This window comes from Folsomia candida, unplaced genomic scaffold (genome assembly GCF_002217175.1).
Source record: "Folsomia candida strain VU population unplaced genomic scaffold, ASM221717v1 Fcan01_Sc020, whole genome shotgun sequence".
In the NCBI taxonomy this organism is placed as follows: domain Eukaryota; kingdom Metazoa; phylum Arthropoda; class Collembola; order Entomobryomorpha; family Isotomidae; genus Folsomia; species Folsomia candida.
The window spans coordinates 173307-191195 of record NW_019091212.1 but is presented as its reverse complement, the minus strand read 5'-3'; the positions used below and the strand labels follow the sequence as shown (position 1 = coordinate 191195).

Genomic DNA, 17889 nt, shown 5'->3' with positions numbered 1-17889 from the left:
GCAAACCCTCAGAAAGCAAACACCGGTCGTAATGTCGCAGTTTTTAAAATGAGAGCTGATCGGTCACAACCTTAGGTTAGAAAACCCCCCAAAAAAGAGACCGGAGAAAGTATAGAACCTTGTGAAAAAACAGATGCCTAAATTTCGACAAGAAACACAGGATAAAAATGATGATAAGCAACCCACGGATGTACACATGACAAGTAAGTACGTATCGATATTGCGAATAATGGGATACACTGGTGCTATCAGTGTCCTCATTTTTTCAATTTCTTCTCCATTTTCTCTCCTACTGGAGGCAAACCGGGTGCTGTGGTGTGATGTATTCCGGTTGCGGAGAAAAAGGGTCATTCATTAATGCTTTGGTGGAGATATTAAACCATGGAACATATATTTCCTTGGTATGTGAGTAAACCTGTAAATTCGCGATTTTCCATACTTATATAAATGCATGCCCCCTTTATTACACAACTTTTTGGCACACTTTTTGCACCATTGCGAAATGAAGTATCGAATCTGAATCATATCCTCTCGCACATAATCATTGCGAAAAACAATGTATTTATTTAATGACCGGATGGATAGGAACCGGGTCGCTTTTTGGGTCTGGTCTTGGTTTTTGGCTTGGTAAATAAAATCCTAACCTCGCTTAATTCCCATTCATGAAGAAGAAGACGACGATAACAACATTTATCTCGTTCTGGTCGTGCCGTTAGTTCCGGTTAAATTCGTGAGCAGTGTGGATGATGCCCAGAAATCGCTCCGAATCACGAAAAGTGTACACATCGCATCTCATTCAAAGTGGTTTCGTTCGAGTCGTATTTTTGACTTGGAGTGCGTTTCCTTCCTTCCGGAGATGCAGTTTTGGTGGAGTGAAGGAGGAAACAGACAGCCAGACTTTTTTGGGGCGTCAAGTCATGTAAACTTTGCCCGGATGGATGGATGTGTAAATGCATACGAAACACATTAATATTCAGACGGATTTTTTTTCGTCACGTAATGTTTCCGAGATTGAATGGTTTTTTAATCGTGTAACACTTTTTGGAAGGAAAGGATGTAGAAATCAATGTGTCGTATTCTGCTGTAATTGACGAAAGCTGGATGCATATTGGATTTTTCATAATTTTTTGGTACAGAAATTTGGCCCAAAATTTCTATCGGTTTTATTCTCCAACAATTCTGTGTAGTTTTCTGGAGAAGAAAAATTGGCCCAAATTTCTGCAGGAAAGCTGTCCAAATTTTTACTCAGGAAGGGATGCCCTCATTTGAGGAGGCCTTATTGAGTGTGGGGGGGGGGGGGATTGAATTTGAATTTTGTGTGTACGGCCCCACTGATGTGGATCTTGTATTCCGCGTGTTATCTCGTCTCGGAAAGGTGATGATGATGATGACGATGATTTCTGGATGATAATGGCTGTTTTGGAGGAGGGCGTGTATTCTGTAGCGCTTCCTTGTTGTGAATCACAACTTGTGAATTGAAAAGTCAAACTGTGCATAACTTAAGATTTCGGAGGAGAGAGAGAGATAGTCAGAATTGAGTCATGTTGTTAAGCAGGAGGGGCCGTGGGGGAAGGATGTGATCGACTTTTTCTAAGACGACGGATTCCATGGGACACATCACCGCGTCCTTTCTGCACGGTCACCTTTACGTTTTCTATGTACACACGACTGGAACAGGTTAACTTGTTTGGTTCAAATTTGAAAGGCAAACAACCCATTCGACTGAAGGACGCGAGTTGAAGTGGAGGAAACTCGTAATTCGTCTCGTAGATCTGTCCTTATTATTTCTTTCATTACACATTTTCATTTCATTTGCGTTTCTTCAAGACTCGGTAAAACGTCAGGTGTGACTTTTTCGCCCAGTTGACACATGCACTCGACTCGTTTTTTTCGACTTCGACTTCGTCGTCGTCCACGGACTTGTGTATTTACTATTTGATGATGATGAGAGTGAGACAAATATTTGGTGATAAGAGGAGACAAAGTGGAGACAGGGCTGGATTTGTGACTTGTAAATGGTGGATAAACAAGAAAAGACAAGGGGTTTGGATAACTTTTTCATAAACACGATGCTCAGTTTCAGGTTTGCATACGCACAAAATTTAAAGGAGGCAAGATGAGAATAAGGAAAAATATTGATTTCCGGTTTGGCGATTACGACACCGTCGTTGACCTGATGACGCTGTGGGTGACGTTATCTTTATGACCAACTAGTCGTAAGACGAAGAGATGATGACGATGGTGATGATACCATTAAATTTGTCACGCTTTATTATACCACACCACACCACTCACCGAGTCACATAAAATACGAGCCAGATATTTTTTTAGAGAATGATTACTCATCTCCCATCGATATCATTGCATTAAAAAACTGGTTGGATAATAATTAGAGTACAAATTCTGTGTAAACAAGCTGTGAGGACGACTTTGTTGTGGGCAGTGCGGGAAGGATGTGGCGGATTATGGACGAAAAATACTGTAAAATTACGAAGGTGGGGTCGTGACCCGGTGGAAAAAGTGGGGACACGCGTCTTCTCTGCATGGCCCCCCGTTACGCAATGTCTGGCAGCGAACGAACACCCACCCACGCAGGACTGCATGCAAATAAACTTTTACTTTTTTTCCAGACTCAACCATTTCCATGTTCTGCTTGTTCGGTAAACATTTTCATGTAAACTAAACACGGATTTCGGCTCCGGGTCAGATTCAAAAAACGTCATTCTGGCAACGTTAAAAAAATAAAGAGTGAAATAGATAATTGGGAACGTTGAAGACGTTTTCAGTCAACGTCGCCAAGCTAGTTAATTAGTAAATATTGTACATGGGTAATATGCAAATTGTGTAATTGCTCTCGACCATGTCGTAATTTGTCCTTTGTGGAGAATTTTGATGTGAGGAGATGAAAATGGCTTTTTGGCAAGAATACGTAATAACATTTTGGACAAAAGGGTGCTATTTTGCATATTTACATATGTACGTATGGCCAGGGTTCTTGATAAGGGAGGCTCGCTCGAAATGTGAGGACAGAATATATCAAAAATAGACTGATTCCTATTTCACACCGTTTAAAAAGTAACACTTTTTCCCATTTTTTCCACTTCCCACTTAAAATGGAAGTCTACTAAATAGAGTATGCTCTCAGATTTTACCAAATTTGTGTCAATAAAAAATTTAATAGATAACAAATTTAATTAATATGAAATTTGCAAAAGACACGATCTCCCAATGGGCAGGTTTGACGAAGATATTTGCACCCGAAGAGGAAAAAACCTACCTTAAAGTTTACAAATTGTACACTTTCCAAATTTACTGCGTGTTTTCTCCTCTTTTCGGATGCAAATATCTCTGCCAAACGTGCCCATTAGGAGATCGTGTCTTTCGCAAATTTCATGCTAATTAAATTTGTGATCGATTGACACTAGTTTGCTCAAAATCGGAGAGCACACGCTGAGTGAAATGGTGAAAAAATGCACTATTTCTCACTTTTTCCTGGTAAATTTGTGCTTAGCCAATTCGTAACCCTGCGTATCCGCATGAGCTCAACTTTTTACTACGTTGCATAGAAAGTTGTCGGGAGAAGGAGATCGTTTGAGATGGAAATTTTGAATTTCATGACCATGAAAAAGATGGATAAAAGTTGGGCGGGCCGACCGGGTGGAAAATTTCGCCCGAGAAACTGCAGTCTCACATTTTATGACATTTTCACTCCACGAATTCAATTCAATTCCCAACTTTGCAACAATTTGGGGAAGAAAACTTGTGTATGCATGGCGCCCCACTTTTGCTCGTATGCAAGTAAAACTCATCCTCATAAATCAATCAGGATCGACCGACAGGAGAGAAAAGTTTGCAAATTGTGGATTGAAATTGCACAAGTGTCTTGTTTTACAGAGTTGCATAATAAGTCTGCACCCGGTAAAAATCTCGTCAGAAATTTGAAAGGCAGATAATCAGTTTCTAAAAAAAACCTGGGTTATGCAATCGCACTTATAAATCCAAACTTGCATTTACTTCACCACTCGCAAAACTTTCTCTGAATTTCTCATCAGAAAATGTTCATCAGAAAATCGTGGTTTGCATTAAATTTTGAACCAACTTATCAAAAACCGGTTCAAATTTGGTACGAATTGAATTGCCAAAAAATTGGATTGTATTTAATGCTCTAAGCATTACATAAATTAGAAAGGGAAAAATCGCAACTTTTTTTCCTCATTTTAAATCAAGTCGTTAAAAAAACGTTTGAAATTTCATTTCATCATTTATTTATTCCCATATTAAATTATGAATCCATTTTTCTTCCTTGTTTCTGAATTTGACAACAAATTTGGTTCGTTCCTCGTAAAAAAGAAGTTATGTTGGTTTTGCATTGAGTAAACAACTCTAATAAAACTGGAGGACAGATTTCACTCCACCGCAGCCAGCAGGCCATAATTTTGCCATGTGTACGGTTCAAAATATGGCATTGTTGTCGTCGTCGAGACAAACAGGCGTGTAATGGGTTTGGTTCCTTGCTGCATTGCATTTCTCTATACCGTCGGTCGTGTTGCATAAATAAATCCGTGGCATTGAGGGAATATTGACGCATGGTTGGCTGGATGGAATCACATCTCCCAGCGAACTCTTGACCCATGAGGAGACTTTTGAAATCGTGGATTCATTCATCCTTCAGGGCTGTGCGGGAAGGATGTGGCTTATTTTGGGGAGCTTGAAGTCCTCTCGTGATGTACGAAGAGGTCATGACCCCCGTCTTCCTGCACGACCTGGTCTGGTCTGGAGGGATGGGTGGGAAGCATAATTCTATTATTATGATTTGAGTAGAATGGGATTTAAAGGGACAAAACATGTATCCGCATCTGTTGTCCGGTTCCAATTGCATTCTTATTTATTCATTGTTCTCTCTCTCTCTCTCGATATTGGTTTCGGACTCCTCCGTGAGCATGACAAGTTCAAATTTCTCCAGAAAATATTATCACGGGGCTGGACAAAAGGGATGTCATCTACTTTTGTTCGTACGGTCAGGCAGTCATCTTCTCAACCATTTTGTGTACCCCCGGTCTCACAAGAGGCTTGGTCTTAATTGAAAAAAAAGTTTGTGTGTAGAGGGATTTTATTATAATTTTGTTGTCCTTGTGTGAGGCGGGAATACGTAACGCGTTACAAGATGAGGACGAGGAGGAGGTGGATGAATAATAAATGCGGGTGAAAAAATGTGTCGTGTCGAGTTTAAAGTTTTCCAATTACGTCGTAATTCCGTATTCTTCTATGAATGTTTCATTTGGATGTTTTTTTTTAATTCTGGTAAAAGTAAGTTCCTTTTTTCAGAAACAGTTTCCATTCAAATTTGTGTATCCCACCCATTATAAAAGTGAAATTATGAATAATATAGTCTCGAAATAAATTGAATGTTGATAGGAGAAAATAAAGATAAAATGTCGCACTGTGTGGCATAGGATTTAATAAATTTGAATAAAAGTGTAAAGTCATCCATGCCGTAATTCTTTAGTTTATGTATGAGGGGGGCGTACTTAAAAAATGTGACATTCTTGTCATGTAGAGTACACCAAGAGGTTAAAATTAAGCCTAAAATGAATCACATCGTGATCCAGAGCCCTTCATTGGACGAGTCTCGTCTAAAGAAGGGCACATAAAAATTATGGAGAATGACATAAATAAATTCAATCTAGGACACGTTTCGTTTGCTATAAATATGTCCCGTAAGATTTTTTTAATAAAAAACGAAAATGAGCATCATTTCAGAAATGAAATTAAGTTTGTAAAAATTTTCAAATTTTTCCAAATCTTAATTTTTCATACCATCTTAATCAAACTTTGACCTTGAATAACTGCATGTTAAACCGGCGGAGTTACAGATTTGATTTTATTTAATCCCAATTTTTGGCTGGTTTTTAAGCAAAAACACTCAACGGGCATATTTATTTCTTAACCCATGTTGAAAGCGATTATACGAATCCATTTTGTCTCATTTTGTGACATAAATTTAAATTCGGTCCCCAAAATTAGAAAACAATTCTTCTCTCCAAGTGTCCAATTTGATTTGAGTTCTTCTTCTTTCTGGAGCAGAAGAAAGGAATTACAATTAAAACCCAGGCAGGCCTCGGTTTGGTTTAGGGTTCAACTTGACAATTTCATAAGGGGAAAAATATCATGCGTAAGGATTTTCTTTCTGGATGATTTATTGTTCTCTGGACTCACTGTGCTGGATAAAAAAATGTAGCCTTCTTTTTTTGTTATTATTCATTTCGGTGGTTCCTCGTGTGTAAGGGGACGTTCAATATGACGTGTATTTAATGGGACATTGGCCACCGAGTAGAAATCAGTATGTCGAATTCTGCGGTAATGGACAAGCGCTCGGTGGAAATTGTAATTTAATTTTTTTCTAATAATCGTGTCAATAAAATTTCTATGGGTTTTATTCTGCAGAACATTATGTGCAAAATTCTGATAGTTTCTGCACAAGCCGCAACAGTTTTTCCTGAGAAGATTAGCCAAATTTCTGCAGAAAATGTGGGCAAATTCTGTATATTTTTTTTTTACATAATCCTGCATAAAATTTCTGCATGATGCGTTTTATTATGCAGAACTGCATGCGGATAATTCTGCGTATAATTTTCTGCATAAATTGCTTTGCATAGAGTTTTTCTGCAGAAAATTGGCCACATTTCAGCAGGAAAGCCCAATTCGAATTTTTACTCGGAGATTGTCCCAAAATGTAAACGCACCTTATGAACAGTCTCCCACTCCAGTGCGGGTTCAGTGTGGTGAAAATGTCCAGTTTTGTGTCCTTTGTTGCGGTTGCTCTGTAAGGATTATCAAGACAAAAATCTGTGTTTGGGTCTTGTTTTGTGGTGTTAATGGGTAGCAGCAGGAGGACGAAAGATCCAGTTGTTTTGTGGCTGAATAAATTTATTTCAACTTGTGTCTACACAAAATAGAATTGAATACGTGTTTTTTTACTACTCTGGGATTTACTAAAATCTATTTTTCTTTACAAAATTTTAAAACTCTGTCCAATTTGACAACGATTTTACATTAGCTACTTCCTGACCACGTGTTCCTTTAATCAGATCGTCAATTAGACGGAGAGACAAATTATTGGGAGCCTTGCAGAAAGAATGGGACCTCTTTTTTTACCCTTGTCCCCAGGTCAACTATCAAGTAACCACTTGCAAGAAAGTGGTTTTTGCAGCTATTTTTGACCTGCAAGAAATGCAAACCGCAAAAAACGACGCGCTAGATGGCACAAATTTCTTGCATGTTCTTGCAGTTTCTTGCATCTCGTTTTTTTGCGTTACTTGCTTTGCAGTGCAAGAAATATAGCAAAGCCGCAAGATGCGAATACTGATCATTTGGCCGACAATTTGGTCACACCCTTCACTAAGCCAAATCTGGATATGAAATTTATTCCGATTTATTTTACTACCGTGGTGTATTAGCATCTACTCTAATAAAGTGTTAGTATGATCCCTGGGTCCCTGGGTCCGTCTTCGCAATGCAAATTGCCCCATACAGTAGACAAAGAAGGAAGCGGAGCAACCACTGCATGCATGCACTGCACTGCATGAATAAATGAATACATGAACATGTACACCCCACATACATACATCACTCATCAATAGTGGTTATCATGATAAGTGATCGTGATAAACACTATTAATTAATTATTTTAATTTGAGAAACTCTACCCACAGCGAGTGGCATGTCAATTCGAATGTATTTTTGACGCTGAATCCAACGCCGTCAATGGTTTTGACCTGCGAGGCCCCCGTGACCTCGCCGTGACCGTGGTGTCCAAATCTGGCTTATTCGTGATGTCGCATATCAATTCGAATGTATTTTTGACGCTGAATCCGAATCCGTCAATAGCTTGGCGTTAATTGTAGAAGTTAACGGGGTTTATGGAACTTAACGGGAGCGTGAAGCGTGGGAATTTAAATAGTTAGCTATGCAGTTACTCCCACGCGACGGGAATTTAAGTAATTAGCTATTCAACTACTCCCACAGGGGGGAATCAAATTTTACTGTGACCAGGTTAATTAAAATGCAGTATGACTTGGGCAAACCCTCAGTCTGATGTATGTATGTAGTATGACAAAGTCTCCACTGGGAATTATTTAAAATATAGTATGACGGATTTTTCGCTTTGGGCACACCCCCCACTGGAACTCTAGAACCCGGCCTTGGCCGGGCTATACGCTAGTATAATAATAATTTCCTCCTTATCTTATGATACTCGATACCTTACATTATCATACAATCTGATCTCTCACTACATCCTCCACTCTACCAAGTAATAAAAAATATTATCCTGTACAATTAAGTGCGGAAGCAGCGAGTCGAATTTTTATATTCTCGCCTCGAAAGTGAGCCCATTTTTTCTCCTGTGCGTCCGCTTGATGAAGTGGATTGAATAAATCTGCAAAGCGTCAAAATCTGAAAAGACTTTGTGAATTTGTTTTAATGGAGAATTTGATCTGATTGTCCAACAACACAGACGGACGAGGAGAGGACCGACAGACAGCCCGATGTAGCATTTCTCTTATTTTTAACATGCATCCAAACTCGCTAGTAATTTGAAACGTGTCTATTTCACGATATTTTCTGTGTGTGAATAATAATTCGTAAATAGTGAGTGAGTCAGTGAGTGAGTGAACTGAGGGGGGCCGGGCAGGAGGGATGTCATCGCTTCTTTCCAAGTAACTGCACATTCGCGCCCAAGTAGATAACCACTTGATAACCAAGAAATAACGGTAAGAAAGTGGTTTCTTGCAGCTAAATATTTCGACCTGCAAGAAATGCAGGGCGCAAGAAACGTCGTCCTTAAACCCATAATTCATAGGATGCGTGGCGCATATTTCTCGCACTTTCTCCCAGCTTCTTGCACCTCGCATTTCTTGCGTTTGTTCTTTTCCAGTTCAAGAAATGTGGTAAATCCGCAAAAAAGGAAACGCTGTTGACTTGCACCCTAAAATTTGTGACGACCTTCTCGCACAGTCCCAAACAGCATTTATTTAAATGTTTATGGAACCGACAGAGAGAGAGAAAAAAAAAGAAATGCAATCCTCATCTCAAGTGTGTCGGATTCTTCGATGGGGAATTTAATATTGGTCCAAGTAACGTAAAACAAAACGGCTCGTCCAATTTCAATATTATTAAGACCAGACGAGCAAAGTGACGAATTCTTTCACGTAACGAAACGATAGACAGCTGGGTAAGCAGTTTAAATGTTTCGATAAGTGATAAAATCCGAGTACTGAGGAGAGCGAATGTCAGGAAAATAATGAGAATCAAAATTGCAATGGTAGATGTACACGTATGGCGGACAAAGTGAGAATAAAATTTTACATGGGAACTTAATTCTTCACAGGGTTGCGAATTTGCTACATTTCTTAATCTGCAAAACAAGCAATGCGAGGTGCAAGAAACTGTGAAAAAGTGCAAGAAATTCTGAAGTATAGCGCCGGGAAGGAGTTTCTTACGCCTTGCATTTCTTGCAGGTCAAAATATTTAGCTGCAAAAACCACTTTCTTGCCGTTATTTCGTACAAGTTTTGCCCCCGAAACACTGAATTTTTCCTTGTTCATCCGCTTTATAACAGAAGAAGAGCGAAAGAGAGATTAGCAGTGTCACCATGGTGACAGCTTTATCCCAGTTATTTACACGACACGGGAGGTGACGAAGATTAAAAGTGTCACGTGTCAGCGATCGTCAATTTCTTGACAGATTATTTTGCCTTGAAGAACTTTCGGAGCTGATTGTGAGGAATAATTAATTTACTTATCTTCTTATAACAAAACGAAAATAAGAAAAAAATGAATAATTTTAGGCCAAATTCATTATTTTCAGTTAACAATTTTGCCAAATTCGATAAAAAAATTAATACGGAAAAAAACTAAACACGAAATTTAGAATGTTTTTTTTTTGCTTTTATATCTAAAACTGGGGGAGGACCCCCATACAGAATTAAATGAGAGGGGAAAGTGAGACACGCATTGCCCAGTAAGATACATACAGAGTGGAGGCAAGATGAGACTGAGTCAAATTATGATGACCAGAATAATGATTGACACGTGAAAGATTTGAAAGAGTTTTAATTAATGATTAAAAACTAAAATTAATTAAAAAAATTGGCATGTTTTTTGCTTATATCTGAAAAACTGGAGAAACGGCATTATATTTCAATTTATCATTGTATTCCTCTCTTTATTAATGAGAGGCGAAAGTGAGACACGAATTGTCCAGCAAGATATGTAGGAGGCAAGATGAGACTGAGACAAACTATGACAACGACAGTAATAATTGACACGCGAAAAGATAATAAATCCACAAGGAACCAGGATGGATCCTTTATTATGATGCTGTCATTATCATGAATCATGGATCACAGACACCAATTAGAATTAGCAGCAGGAGAAGAAATGAGGACATTTCACTCCTTGGTCCCCGTCATCATCATCTCGTTACTTCCTCTCTTCACCAGAAAATCGTTGTGACAAGCTGTCCGACAATTCCTCTCTCCAGAAATAATCAGCAACATCGGGGAAAAATATGACAACTCGTGTCACCTTATTTCACGTCAAGACATGATTTTTGCTCAGTGATGTGATGGATGATACCTACTTTTTTGCAATGTCTCAGCCAGTAACGAGACCTGGGATGAGGTGAAACAATAGCGTGAATAATTCTGGGGTAAATTTCTTCCTGAAAAATGGCGAAGGGTAAATTTGTCGCCGAAAAATGGCTCGAATTTGCCACATTTTGGGTGATATTTATTACCAACTTATTTATTTATTAGGGAGCCGACATGATTTAGCCGTTCGGACATCGCCTACTCTTTGATTTGTTGGTTATTATTCGTCGTGATTTATACTTGTTGGTTGGTCAGTAATTTTCGCAGGTGCTCTATTTCACTCTGGTAAATAAGTATATAGAAAGGAGGCGAATTATTAATACCAATTGGGAACGAGTTGTGCTTATTATGTCGATAAGAGTGGTAGGAATGACGGTATAAATAAATATTACTTCCATGTCTGTCCAGATTAATGCGAGGACTGACCCACTGCTCCACTTTTTCGATGACTAACTATTATTAACAAGGAGTAGGCGTTTCCTATAGTTTTTCTATTTTTTCCACCATAAGCTCAAATGTCGGGGCAACCTGAGACATTTGGCGCTATATGTGGAACATATAGTATGTTGTCAGGCACTCTTATGGGAAATGTCGGGGGCTCGTACAAAAAAACGGTTGGGCGTAAAGAGATGCCGTAAAGTGCATTAGATGCCTCTCGAAAAGTTTTAAAATGACTTTTTTCTAATTCATGGTATCTTGAACCATTTTCAAGAAATTCAATAAAAACCGATTTTTCGGTTTCGAAATCATAAATGTTTCGCTGAATGAATTGGGTGCATAACACAAAGTTGTATGTAATAGCAAATATGTTCATAACCGCATTATCTATAATATTTACTCGAAAATTTTTTCGAAATAATGCTAGGTACAGGCGGTAAGTTCAAATTTCCGAAAAATTTTGCAATTTCGGCTACCAATTTCTCCACTGAGCTACAGCCTAGACGATACATTTTGGTAACCTAAACTAAACGGGATCGTATTGGGGAAGGTCCCGGCTAGTGCCCTCGACTGATTGACTTTTTCGAAATAAGCCTTGGTTTTTAAGATATGGCGCGATTTCTAAAATTAAAATCCATAACTCATATTTGGTATGAAAAAATAGAAATTTTCAGCGGTTTTGCCGCATAGCTTGTACTCGTCAGAGAAAGGAAGGAATGCATAAATCGGATAATTCCTAGTTCTTGGAACAATGGTTTTTTTGGGAGGATTCGATTCCTATTTAGGAAAATAAATAAAAAGTATGTGTGTATGTAAGAGTTAGAATTTCATTTCGCACCTGGCAGCGTAATAATTAGCTTTCTTTGATGAAAATCTAGGCTGATTATGGGTAAACTTGGCTCATTAGAGGATGCATTGTTCAAATGTGGGCATAATTACAAAGAGTTTTGTGCATGTAAATAATCGATGTGTTATGAAAATGGGTCCATTTTTGTACAGGATCTTCCAGAACTTGGCAGAAAATTTCTGCATAATTCTTCATCCCTCCCAAAAGTATTTTGCACATTTATTACACTCTGTAGGATATTTAGGTAGAAAAATTGTGCAAAATTCTACAGTCTCTTCTGCAGGACCTGAATCTGCAGAAAAATATCCTGCACTTCAAGTTTGGGCAGAAAAAGTGTGCAAAATTCTCTTAGGTAGAAAAATATCGCGATTTTCTACTAGTGAATTTTTCTACGGGTAGAGATTTGCTGTAAATGCGCTCTAATTATGAGAAGGTTTGGATGACATGAAAGGGTTAATTTATTGACGTATTGACGAGTTGAAGAGTGGTGGAAATATGTCCCAAATATGCGCGAGGTTACACATAAATAAGGGTGGGACAGGCGCATTCGTCGTAAAACAGACATTCATTTGATTCCTGGCTCGGCTCAAGTAATGATTATTTTTACGACCAGAAAGTCATTTCGCTTACTTGTTTGAACGGACGAACTTGACCATGCAGGAGGGAAAAAATGCAAAAAAGATTAACGTTTTATCGCCCCCTGCAGGACTGGAATTGATATTTAATTCAGTCCTACGACATTCGGTGGTGGTGTGTGTAACAGGTGGAAAATTGATAATATGAGTTTAGTTACTCGTAATATGGCAAATTTGGCGGAAATTTACGAAAAATTATTAATAAATATTATGGGAAATTTTCAATTTAGAAATTTATGTAAGAATAGGATTTATGTACAGATTTGGAATGTGTTGAAATAACAAATTTGGCAAAAAAGTTACGAGATTCTTATTGAGACATGGTATTTTTACCCTAAAATTTGCAAGTTTACATAAAACTGTAAGCTTTCATTCAGCAATTTGTGACAATGTTTATCGCGATTATCTAAGCAAAATTTCTCAATTTACGAATTTGCATCACGATTTAAATAACTCATGAATTTGGCCTCCCGAATGTCTTAATGTGCCTAATTTGCCAAAACATTATTATCAGGACGCTACTTTTTAGGCTAAAATTTCTTAATTTGTAAATTTACTTTACGATACGATTCACAAATTTGGCTCGAGTAGACCATCTCATCAGTGTTTTTAGGCAGGAAAACGACCGATTACTACATAATTCATCACTCTCCATGTCCTTGGGCATTGGTTAATTGGGCAGAATCCCATCCCGAATTAATTAGCGAGCTGATTAACCCAACCACGTTGAACTTGATGAATTCAGTAGCCTTTCATCTAATGACCCGACTTTGATTAGATAATGATTCCCGTCAGAATAAAGGTTTTTTGGCGCAATCTTCCAATCACGCTAATTAATTCGACCCTGAGGCACAAGTAACAATCAATCAATAATATGAACGAACCATAATTCTTCGGATTCTTGCACGCAAGATAAATCATCTCTTTTTTTCTTTTGTGTAAAAAAACGTGCAAAAAATTAGAATCTATTTTGACGGAAATTGACCCATATCACTCATCCATTCCTTCTCCAGAGGGTCGGGCAGAAGGAACGCGATATGTGCGATGGAGTGACTTTGTCAGGGTTTCGTTTTCCCAGTCGAGAATGGAAGAGGTGGGAAATAGTGGTTTTTACCATGGGGAAAATGTGGGTGAGTGGGTGTTGATAAGGGAGGCTTGTTCAAAATGCGAAAGGCGAAGGGATATCCTAGAAACGTGCATACGAAGTTGGAAAAATGCACTTTTCCCCATTTCTCCCATCTCAAACAGATTTTAGTAGTGGTAAAAAATAGGGGAAAATGCACTTTTTCCGACCTTCCAATCTCCCACGTATTTCGAGTGATAGTAAAAACTGGTAAAAATGCACTGTTTCCCATTGCCCTGGTAAATTTGGTGTTTAACTACCAATGACACATAATCCTGCCACCTAAGAAGGGGTCAAAATCCATCCAAATCCTTCCTGCACGTGCCCCATGAAGCAGTAAAGTTGTCAAAATCTCTCCATCTTTTCCCTCTCGTTATTATTCTTGGAGGGCGAAAAGAAGGTAAAAAAATTGTTGTTTTATTCGAAACCGACGAACTAACTGGCTCATGGAAAATTGACTCCCTCCATTTTACTTAATGGTGGCAGTCTTGTCGCCTTAATCGTGCCCATAATTCTCTATAACTTTCTGAACTCGTGTACATAAGTAAAATTGTTCCCATTATTGCGTACCCTCCTGAATTTCCGTCTTGTTTACACGACTCGTATTTAGGAATGTTGATTTGAAAGGAAATACACCGAAAATCCAGTCCACGGTATGAACGAGTGATGAGATGAGATCATTATTTGTTTAAAAAAAGTCGTCCCGAGCCACACAAGTTGCAACCAGATTTTTTAGGTTTTCCTTTATTGTCAATTGTCCTCCGTCCGTGGAACGACATGAATGAGGCTTCAAATTTTAGAGAATATGGATTAGCGCATGAAATTTATGGTTATCGCTGGATGTTCAGCTTAAATTAAGTGGATGCAAACTGGGTCGAAGTCGAGTCGGCTTAAATTTAGGTGGGCATGGCATCGAGGATGTGATACGTTTTGATCCAGGAAGCAAGATGACAAATGAAAAAAACTAGCCTGTATTTTTGTGCAAATTAAATAAAATAAGTTTCTGGGAAATTTTTCTCCTATGTAGCGTAAATCGTGTTAAATTTCGATTGTATATTTTCTAATATGTACAATTTGCAGATCATCAAAAGTAAAATAGATGAGTTTTTGGAAAATTTTGTTCTCGAACTTGACAGCGATTTAAGCAGTGTAAATATATCTTGTTAAATTTGGATTACAAATTTTTTACTGCGGAAATTTGCGAATTATTGTAGTATTCATGCAATTTTATGCGTTCCGTGACACGAAATGTGTGGACATTTATGTACATATGTAAATATATGTATGCATGAAATGACATCCTAGCGAGAACGACTAATTCTGTGTGTCAGTCTGTCCAGCCCAAATAATTGGCACTGTTTGTGATTCCTTTGGGAAAAAACACGAAATAATTTGCAAACAGAACAACTTTTATGATGTGTAGATCATTGATGAGATAATCATGTCAAGACGGATTTCTTCTTTTTGCACGGTGTTATTATTATGCAGGGATTTAGAGGCGGTGCAGAAAGGATGCGATGCGATTACGACTCACTTTTCTGGTCTGGTTATCCATTACGACGGAGAGACCCTGTCAAAAAAAGTTGTGCATGGTTCAGAGGGCGGATATGTAGTTCGGCAAAGAATCGCAATGTATTTAATATTTCAAAAAAAGAAACGTCAAAATGTTTACGAAATATGTATATACAAAAAAGTATTTTCATAAAATTTGTACTTTCTAATTTATGAAATACTCTGGATTTCTTGCGATCTAATTTTTTGGCCCAAAAATCTCATCTCACATCATTGAAATATTTACAAAATATGTAAAGGATTTTCGTATTTTTAAAATAATGGCTAAATATTTATGAATATTTCTGAAAACCTAGAAATGTGTGCCAATATGTAAAAATATTTTGAAATTTCTGTACCCTATGCGAGTCATGGAACACACACACAAAGTTTGACTATCTAATATCATCAAATGAAAAAGTGAAAATACATACCCGACCTCTGGGCATGATATCATGCAAGTGAGTGAGTGAGTGAAAAAGAGGAATAATTGGTAACAAACTGGGAGGAATAATAATAAGGAAAAGTCTCCTCGGACAAAAATGGTCAGTGAGTGAGTGACCAAATTGCGTCTCGAAGTAACTAAATAGGTGTAAAACTAGGTAAAATTACGACTCCTACAAATAAGCTATGAAGATGGATTTTATTTTGGTGAATTGTATCCAAGCCATCAATCCATCCATTCATAAATTAGATACACAGAGATATGTACGTCTCTGCTGGGTGTTTCCCTTCCTTTTGGGAAAAATGAGATAATCATACGTCAAACGCCTCCACGAGAATTAGCAAAATTAGAATGAATATATAATTATTATGCAAATTGAGTCAAAGGAAATTTTTTAAACTTAATTTTGTTCCATTTTTCAGGAATTCTGGAGTTTCTGAAGAGACGAAAGGACGCAGGCAGGTAAGAAGGACGTTTAAATGTCAAATCTCAACATTTCTCAAGTCCCATTTTCCCATTTTTAACCGATTACGTACGCACATACCTCACTGGGCTAATTGATGAAAATGTCAAGGATACTATTTTACGGGATGCTGCAGAAGGGATGTTAATTTTCGTCACTATAAAAGAAGAGACAAATACGATCTGCTAAAAAGATATCTGAATTGAGGTGCTGCATCCTTCAAATTCCACTCGCAAAAAATGTAAAAATTTCCATGTAAAATATTTCATGAAAATCCACCCATATGAAAATCGAAAATTTCCACATTTTCCTGCAGAATCAACTCCTGTAGACAAAACTCTGTCGAATTCGGGACAATTTTTCTGCCTAAACGTTTCCATTTTGCACGGCCCCCTTCTATGCAAAACTGGTCTCGCATGATAACATATAATCTTATCACGTCGACCTTCACGGTCATTATCATTTATCTCTCTTTCCTGTGTAAGTAAGGTGCCATTTTTCCAAATCTTGCGTCCATCTCCTGTTTGACTGACTGACTGACGCGTGGTATGCATTTAATTCGACAATTATTTACATATCTACATACTCCCTGGGAATCGCAGGTTGAAATTTTAATTTTGACGAGATGATCGATACACATTTTACATTCCTACTAATTAAATTAATTGAGTAATCGTTCGTGGTGAAAAAAATCTGCGTAAGTTTAAGATCTTGGGAGCCATTTGACATCGACACCGTCTCACTTTTCGTCTCACTCACTCACTTTTGAATGAAATATTTCGTTGACTTTAAATATGTATGACACTCTGCCATGCAAAGTGACGTTTCTCTTCCTCAAAGAGAGCGAATTGGGGATTTAAATCCATTTTTATTACATAAATGACACGCATATCATAAATCGCGTCGGAAAAAAGGGCGTGTAAAATGGATGTGGACACAAGAGATGTGATCTTGATGGTACACAAAATCTGTGCTTCCCTGCCTGCACGACCCCACACTTTTTTTGTGTCCTGGGATAAGTACGTGTTAGCACATACTTTGGATTCACGGACGAACATATTTACTAATTTTATCAATGAAGTTCAATGGGTAAAGTCACCATAAAACTTGGACTGTTTGTGCAGCATGAGATGCATTTCTTTAGTAAATATGTAAGCGTGTGGAATCTGTTTATTTATTTTCGCTTCAAACTTATGTATGTATGGCTTCAATTCGAGAGGATTGATTATTTAAAAAAAGAAATAGTGTCAGACAATAAATTGTGGATGTGCAGAAAGGATGAAGATCAAGGTGGAGAAAAAAATGGTCCATAAGACGTCCACAGAACTGGGCAGAAAATTTCGGCATAATTCATTCTACAGAAAAATATGTTGAACTTTTTTACACGGGAAATTTTAGGCAGAAAAATTGTGCCAAGTTGTACAGAGTTTTGTATAAATAAGTACTTGATTCTGCAGAAAAAGGTGGAAATTTTCATACGGGTGGATTTTCATGAAAAACTTTACATGGAAATTTGTACATTTGACATTTTTCATTGATGGCACTTGACGGATGCAGCACCTCTGAATTGAGATATCTTTTTATCGTGTTTGTCTGGTGGTGGTGCTGGTGCATACATTTTTTACACTTGACCTTTACTGACGGACGGACTTACCAGACAGGGTGGGACGATGAGGAGGAGAAGGGTAAATAAATTGACAAGCGTCGTCTGATAAAAAAGGGGTGACGTTTCCCCC

At 37.9% G+C, this 17889-nt stretch overlaps 1 protein-coding gene across 1 annotated transcript in view; it reads left to right on the top strand.

Moving 5' to 3' along the window:
• Nucleotides 1–17889, top strand: part of LOC118438387 (connectin-like) — a 41013-nt gene that overhangs the window by 5598 nt on the left and 17526 nt on the right. Inside the window, exon 2 of the mRNA XM_035858535.1 lies at nt 16113–16152. The gene's annotated coding sequence lies outside the window, so the exon portion shown is untranslated. The remainder of the gene's footprint in view (nt 1–16112; nt 16153–17889) is intronic.